A 7,236-nucleotide genomic window follows, 5' to 3' on the forward strand; every position below is an offset into this window, starting at 1 on the left:
ACTTTGGCTAAGTGTCTGCTTCCGGCAAGGCCACTTGATCCCCCTGAGGGGGACACCATGTGATTCACACAGCCCAAACCTGGGCAGAAACTGTGGTGCTGCAGGCTGGAGCAGGGCAGCCATTCCTGGTGGTAATGACCATGAGGGTGCAACCAGTGGTCCAGGCCTTGTCAGGAGCCTGACTTCATCTTGCCAGCTGCTCCCCAGTGGCACCAAGTCCAGGAGGCCTCCAAGAGAAGCTGAATTTGAAACAGATTGATTGACAAGCCCTGTGAGTCCCAAAGTCCTGCAGTTTCTTTATTGAGAAATGGGCAGAGGTGAGTTTTCAGGGGAACCATGGACAAGACTAAAGTAGAATAGAGAGCCTGGAGGCCTGAGGGTGTGAAAGAATCTCAGAGTGAGAGGGAGGGGGAGGGTGGGGAGGGAAGAAGTGGAGGGAGAGGGAGGGGAAGGAGAGTGAGGGAAACATCATGGGAACAGAGATGTGGGGTGCAGAAAAGAAATCCCAGAGACAAAGGGAGAGAGACTGATGGAGAGAGTGATTTGTACAGAGGAAGGAGGAGAGACTGAGGAGCAAAAGGCGAGAAGCAGCATTCACAGGCTGGACTTTGGGTCAGCCCAGCTCCAGCTGTTGCGGCCATTTGAGAGGGAACCAGAGGATGGAAGACCTCTCTCACTCCTGCTCTGTAACTCTGCTTTTCAAATAAAATAAATCTTAAAAAAAATAAGATAATAACTTTATGATATGTGTACCTTAGCAAAATAATTTTAAATGAATTATTCTTTTCACTCCATTATGGCTCATTTCTTTCAGCTTCATGAAAGTTGTTCCTATGGATTGCAGCAGAAATCCACATGAATAAGGCTGGAGTCTTCTCATTGATGTCAGTCATGGGGAAGGGTAGATCCATGAGCTCAGCCTTTGCAGCATGGCCACTAGGAAGTGAGCCACAGTCCTTTCGATGGAGATAATTTAAATGAATCACACATAGATTAAATTATGTAGTGCCTGGTGCAGATTGGAAGTTAAAGTACAGTTTATGTGCATATTGTAATCGTTACGGTCTGTGCTGGATGTGACTTTTTCTCACAGTACATTAGTGAATATTACCTCTAAAACAAATCCTTCACAGGTTTTTAATACTTCTTAGCAAGATTCCATGAAGATACGAAAATTTTTTTGCTGGATATAGTCAACCACCTATTTGCAATTAGACACAAGGATGGCTAATGCCAGTATTGATTTCAATGTTTTGCTAAAGATCCAGTCTTTCATATGGGTAACCTTGAGCAATAATTATATAATGTACCCCTGATTCCATCTACAGTAATAGAAACATTTCTTTAGCCATTTCAATAATACATCGGCTCTCTAGCTCCTGCACCTCGGTCTCATGCAGGTTTGGGGATCTTCTCCATTTTTTTTTCTAACAGGCAGAGTGGACAGTGAGAGAGAGAGACAGAGAGAAAGGTCTTCCTTTTGCCGTTGGTTCACCCTCCAATGGCCGCCGCGGCTGGCGCGCTGTGGCTCGTGTACCACGCTGATCCAAAGCCAGGAGCCAGGTGCTTCTCCTGGTCTCCCATGCGGGTGCAGGGCCCAAGCACTTGGGCCATCCTCCACTGCACTCCCGGGCCATAGCAGAGAGCTGGCCTGGAAGAGGGGCAACTGGGACAGAATCCGGTGCCCTGACCGGGACTAGAACCCGGTGTGCCAGCGCCTCAGGGCGGAGGATTAGCCTATTGAGCCACAGCACCGGCCTCTTCTCCATCTTAAAACAAGAATCATGTGGCGGACATCAGGCCCAGCAGTTAAGTCACTGGTTAGGACACTCATTAAACTGCCTGTGTTTGGGGCCAGTGCCATGGTGTGGTAGGCTAAGCCTCTGCCTGTGGCACCCACATCCTATAAGAGTGCCAATTGTGTCTTGGCTGCTCCTCTTCCCATCAACCTCTCTGCTAATGGCCTGAGAAAGCAGTGGAAGATGATCCAAGTGCCTGGGCCCCTGCAACTATGAGGGAGACCCAGAAGAAGCTCCTGGCTGCTGGCTTTGGATCAGCCCAGCTCCAACCATTATGGCCATTTGGGGAGTGAATTAGTGGATGGGAGGCCTTTTTCTCTGTCTCTCCCTCTCTTTTGAGTGTAACTCTGCCTCAAATAAATACAAATATTTAAAAAAATAAAAAACTGCATTGCTGCATTCCGAGTAGCAGCCTAATGAGTCCAGCTTCCCACTAATCTGGACCCAGGGAGGCTGTGGTGATGGCTCAGGTGCGTGGGTTCCTGCCACCCACATAAGAGACCTGGATAGAACTTCCAGCTCCCAGTTTCAGCCCTTGGCTGGAGGCAGGCTTTGGGGAGCAATGCAGCAGAGGGCAGCTCTTGTTCTGTCTCTGTGGGTGTGTGTCTGTCCATTGTGTATGTCTTTCTCTCTGTCAGATAAAATTTGGAAAACAGTAGGAATCAGTTTTCATTTTAAAAATTGCTACAGAGATAAAGAAAATGTATTCAAATGCAGTAGCTGAATTACCCCATTTAAATTTCCTCAACTAGAAGAGACAACTTGGAAAACGCTTAAAATTAAATCTTTGCACAAACCTGTACGTACCATAACCATCATTCTTGCCACCACCAAAATGAGGGTTCATGCTCTTCCTCTGGATCTAATCATGCTTTATTCTGGATTTAATCATTCTTTATTTCTACCCCAAGCCTTGATTTCTAATAAACTCTGTAAATCTCAGCTTCATATGGGTGACAGGAGTGACTGCGGAATGGGGGGAGGGGAGGCATACAATTAACTCTTGGAGCCGCTAAGCTCTGATGCTCTCTCTTGTCTCCCTCTCACCCTGTGTCTCAAAAATATAAACAAATCCTATTTAAAAAAATGAAAAGTGCACCCCAGGCAGGAGAGAAAACAAGTTTTCAAAGAGGGCTTGTGTGGGGCACTGTCTTCTAACATGGCTTGGAATTCAGCAAGCATGCATCAACAGGAAGTGCTGCACACAGCAGAAGTCACCTGGCCTGTTTGGGGGACACTAGGGTGGTTGAGGCAGCTGAGGGCTGCCTTTGGGTGACAGCTGGTGGTGATAGTGCCACTTCTTCAGGGGAGGGGGTGGGCAGTGGACTCCATGGCGCCCCATGCTGGGGATGCGTCCCTTGCTTTCAGATCTACAAGGGGCGGCTTCAACCCCAGAGGCTCAGTGAGGAGCCTGGATCCTGACTGGCCTGGCAAGGCCTGTCCACTTCCCGGAGGGTATGGCTCCAGTTCCTGAGGGGATTCATTATTGTTTCAGTGGTGTCTAATTTTCCGGTTTTGCATTGATCATGAAAACATATGTTGTGTAACTGCAGGGGTTAACTGAAATACTGTTTTTTGAAACAATTCAAGTTTTTAGCTGATTTCCCTTATACATACTGGAGTATAATTTGGCAACCACTTGGACTTTTCACAAAACACCCTTTGAAACGCCTTTCTCCCCAACACTGGTCTGATAGAAGATGCGTATTGTGGAAGCTGCTTTGACTTGCTTGTGCCTGACACTATAATCTCAGGAGCACTGAGCAACCCCAGTGGCGAGCCCCCACCCAGGAGGAGCAGGGCTGTGTATTTGCATCTGGTTCCCTCCCTGTGGATGTCCCCAGCCTGGCTTCCCTTAGAGAAAGGATACATTCTTGCTGCGTGTTCATGTTTGCAGGGTGGAGTGTAGCTTTCTCTTTACAAGTCCTTGCTCCTGGTGGGAGCTGGTGGGGGTGGATTGGAGGAGTGCCCCTCTCTTTCCCCTCCAGCCCTAGTGAAGCAGAAATCAACAGGAAGAGAGAAGCCAGTTAAGGAGTTTGATTGAAACTGTTTAACTTTTGCTCTGCCTGTGGAATGCACGTTTTCATGTGTGAAAACTTAACCCAGATGGTAGACTACTGAATTATAGGATCACAATTTTTAATTTTAGACTCTACTTTTAAACATTCCTCTAGAAAGAAAATATGTCCTTAAAATACTGTTGTCATTGGCCAGCACCACGGCTACTAGGCTAATCCTCCACCTGTGGTGCCAGCACCCTGGGTTCTAGTCCCGGTTGGGGTGCTGGATTCTGTCCCGGTTGCTCCTCTTCCAGTCCACTGCAGTGGAGGATGGCCCAGGTCCTTGGGCCCTGCACCTGCACCTGGCTCCTGGCTTTGGATTGCCAGCTGTAGGGGCCATTTGGAGGGGTGAACCAATGGAAAAAGGAAGACCTTTCTCTCTGTCTCTCTCTAACTTTGCCTGTCAAAAACAAAATACAGTGTCATAGTGTAGCTCACATAACATGCAAACATGTCACAGGAAGACTAGCACAGAATCTTACTTTTCCTGCCAGAAGATTTTCTGCCATCTTCCTTCTGGTTGCCATTGCGCAAGTCTGTGAGGCAATCACAGGTTTTGCTCATGTGTTTTCTAGTAAAGTAGAGCTGAGGGTGGTGCTTATGGATTAAAGGACTTCACTGTGTGCTTCAAAGTGTTTCATACGATTGAATCCTTCCTGCAGTCTCTCTAATGGAGGGACCGATCATGAAGAAGAGCAGCAGTGCCAGGTAAACCGTGTGATACAGGCTGTAGTTTATACAGTGTGAACAAACCTTAGTCATTCAAGTATATTGCTGTTTACACTACGTTTACCTGGATGATCCCTTTAAAATATTAACATAATAGCACCGTCAAAAAATTCCCTTATATAGTCACAGGAAAATTGCAATTTTTAAACTGCATTTTACAGTATGGTACAAATATTTTATGCTGAACACTTATCTTCAAATCTCTGGCATTCTAAAATTGGCAAGAGATATGACATTATTTCTTTACTGACAAAGTGCTTTTATTTTTATTGAAAATATTTCTGAATATTTTAGGAACGGTCAAACCTTCACCTTTTTTATTGATATTTAAATTCTTTCTGCTTATTTTGATGCTTGCTTAGATGAAGTAGTGTTCATACAATTTAAAAAATTAGAATGTATTTTCAAGATTTTGTTTTAATTTTACATTTTTGTCTTCACTGGCGTTAAATTTTGGCCTGTTTTTCAGTAACATATTTAAACAGCTAAGTAATGAAGGGAAGTAGTCTTCAGTATGATGTGTGCTGCACTACCATATATATGGAGTGGGTGCACAAAGGCAGTGCTAGGGGGGCTATGCTAGAAGATTTATGAAAATCAATGAAACTGCACCTATAATTGTGTTCTTAATGTCTCTAAGCCACAATTCTAATGTATTGAACTTAATCAATGAATGTGTTTACTATAATCATAGTTTGGTTTAAATATCTAATATCTGTAGGATTTTTATGTGTTCGGGATTTACAGTATTGATGGGGGCTATTCTTGGAACACAAAGGTTATTGTCAATGTGTTGTTTGTATTTTAATAGAATAATTTCAAATGAGAAACTAATTTTATAGGAAATATTTAGAGAGTTCTATAACTGTATATTTAACAAACTTAAAATATTTTTGTATTGGAGCTTTTTTACATTGTTTTACCTTGCAACAGACACTTGATAGTTTCAAAAGAACTCATTCATTCAATAAATGCTTCATGTATGGACCAGAAACCACAAGACTCTTTATGGATTCACAGAAAAGACATCGTGTTTGTTGAAAGACACATAAACATTAGAAATGGGAAATGTGGGCCGGCGCCGTGGCTCAATAGGCTAATCCTCCACCTTGCGGCGCCGACACACCGGGTTCTAGTCCCGGTCGGGGCGCCGGATTCTGTCCCGGTTGCCCCTCTTCCAGGCCAGCTCTCTGCTATGGCCCGGGAGTGCAGTGGAGGATGGCCCAGGTGCTTGGGCCCTGCACCCCATGGGAGACCAGGAAAAGCACCTGGATCCTGGCTCCTGCCATCGGATCAGCGCGGTGCACCGGCTGCAGCGGTGGCCATTGGAGGGTGAACCAACGGCAAAGGAAGACCTTTCTCTCTCTGTCTCTCTCTCTTACTGTCCACTCTGCCTGTCAAAAATAAAAAAAAGAAATGGGAAATGTGAATTATCTTCTATAAATATTTCTTCTTTTAATTATTTGAACAAAAATCTTGGATTCAACCTAGAGCACAGATACAAATTGAAGAATAATTACTATATATACTATAATTTAACAACTGAAGAAGTAGACCAGTGGGTGATGGAGACAACTGGTGAGTTCATGGACATGAAGAGTCTCCTTGGGACAAGGACGCTGGTGGCCTGTCCTGAGCAGAGACACTGGATGTGCAGTCCATGGAGACACTGGACACTGTGAGCTCAGTTCCTGGGCAAGCTGTGAGCTCACAGGAGGTCAACACAAGGAGGACCATGAAGGAATGATGTGGAATTTCCAGGCAGGAGTGTAGTGGGATCCAAGACTAAGCACAGGTTAGGTGAGGCCTGAATAACTGTCCTGGCAGGAGCAGGGTTGGGAGGCTTCAGGCTCCTCTGTGGAAGAGGAGCTTGTTCCATTTCCTTAACCCTGATGGTCACATGCCCTGGCCAGGCCAGCAATGGTGTGGGGTTATCACAGTGTGAGTCAGGGTTAAGGAGCAGGGGGTGGGACCCTGTGGGGCCTCAGGAGGGTAAGACAGGCTGCAGGGATATGTTCACCATGACTTTGCCCTATTTAGTCTCTAATGATGAGGGCGGTTGGCAGAGGAGGGGATGACAGATGGGAGGTGCCTCCGTATGACCCCCTGAGTGACAGAAGCAATGTCCCTGAAGTGAGTTCTCCCATCTTTCTTCTCATATTATTCAACCCATGGCCTGATCAGCAGCACCTGATAACCCAGCTGCCTGAGACCTTGGGAAGTGGTTCATCCTTGGAGTCCCTGAATGTGGTGATGTCTGGGGTGGGGTACGGATCCCTGCTGTGCAGAGCACACCCAGCACTGCACCACACTCACCTCCACTAGCCAGAGCCCAGCTTCCTCACAGGACCATGCCCTTGGCCTCCCTCCATCCTCACCTCCAGGAGAGACCAGACAAGGGTGGTGAGGAGACTGGTGAACACAACAGCAGCAATGGGACCTGCAGAGCGAGGAACACACATGGGCCTGTGCACATGTACATGTACGTGCACACACAGGCTCACACTTGTCCCCAGTGGGATATAACAGCTCAGGCCCCCAGGACAGGGAGAGTAGTGAGGAGCTTGGCCACAGCAGTACCCAGTACCCAGGAGGCTCCACAAATCCTGCAAGGCATTCACTGTCTCTTCAGGTGCCAGAGGTAACCA

Source organism: Oryctolagus cuniculus, chromosome 19 (genome assembly GCF_051225735.1).
Source record: "Oryctolagus cuniculus isolate XC-2025 breed Fujian yellow rabbit chromosome 19, ASM5122573v1, whole genome shotgun sequence".
NCBI classification, from domain to species: Eukaryota; Metazoa; Chordata; class Mammalia; order Lagomorpha; family Leporidae; genus Oryctolagus; species Oryctolagus cuniculus.